The following is a 1,015-nucleotide window of genomic DNA, read 5'->3' as shown; positions in this document are numbered from 1 at the left end:
ATTGCTGCAAATAATTTTGAACTGAAACCTAACACTATACAAATGATTCAACAGTTTGTTCAATTTGATGGTTTGTAGGATGAAGACCCAAATACTCTTTTGGACAACTTCTTAGAGTTCTGTGATACTTTCAAAATAAATGGCGTTTTTGATGATGCCATTTGCCTTCGATTATTTCCCTTTTCATTGAAAAGCAAAGCTAAACAGTGGTTGAACTCGTTACCACAAGGTTCCATCGCTACTTGTGAACAAATGACTGAAAAGTTTTTACTAAAGTATTTTTCGCCGGCTAAAACGGAAAAGTTGAGGAATGATATTTCTTCTTTTGTGTAGATGGATTTAGAAACTCTTTACGATGCATGGAAGAGGTATAAAGACTTATTGAGAAGGTGCCCTCACCATGGGTTACCTTTATAGCTATAGGTTCAAACTTTTTACAATGGTTTGAACCCCTCAACTAGGCAGTTATTCGATGCAGCTGCTGACAGGACTTTAAATAACAGAACACCTGAGGAGGCTTATGAGTTCATTGAAGAAATGTCACTAAATAATTATCAGTGGCAAGCCATAAGGACAAAGCTGACAAAAGCTGCTAGTGTTTTAAACCTCGACACGGTCACCATGTTATCAAACTAGGTAGAGCTTTCAAATAAAAAGATTGATGGTTTATGTGTTTCTACGCAAGTACATTCAGAGAGGTAGTGTGACACAAGTGGAGGAGGAATGAATAATCCCGAATGCCTAGCCTACAACCCTAGCACTACGAACGAACAAGTCAACTATATGGGTAACAATTCTAGACCTCAGAATAACCCCTATAGTAATACTTATAATGTTGATTGGAGAAACCATCCCAATTTCTCTCGGGGTGGTCAAGGCAATCAAAGACCACAACCCCCTCCAGGCTTACCAGTAAGAAAAGAAGCCAAACCTTAAGGAGATGCTAATGAAATTCATCTTAGTGTTAGAAACACGTTTCTAAAACACTGAAGCAGTGCTTAAAAATTAGCAAGCG

The 1,015-nt window shown here is 38.0% G+C and overlaps 1 non-coding gene across 1 annotated transcript; it reads right to left on the bottom strand.

The window, feature by feature from the left end:
• Positions 1-300: 300 nt before the first annotated feature.
• LOC121204128 (small nucleolar RNA R71) lies at positions 301-407 on the bottom strand. The gene has a single exon (XR_005899056.1). It is a non-coding gene; the product is annotated as a small nucleolar RNA R71 (small nucleolar RNA).
• Positions 408-1,015: the final 608 nt, after the last annotated feature.

The sequence above is a fragment of the Gossypium hirsutum genome, chromosome A07, assembly GCF_007990345.1.
Source record: "Gossypium hirsutum isolate 1008001.06 chromosome A07, Gossypium_hirsutum_v2.1, whole genome shotgun sequence".
NCBI classification, from domain to species: Eukaryota; Viridiplantae; Streptophyta; class Magnoliopsida; order Malvales; family Malvaceae; genus Gossypium; species Gossypium hirsutum.
The sequence above is the reverse complement of the archived record's forward strand: the minus strand, read 5'-3'. Positions and strand labels throughout refer to the sequence as shown.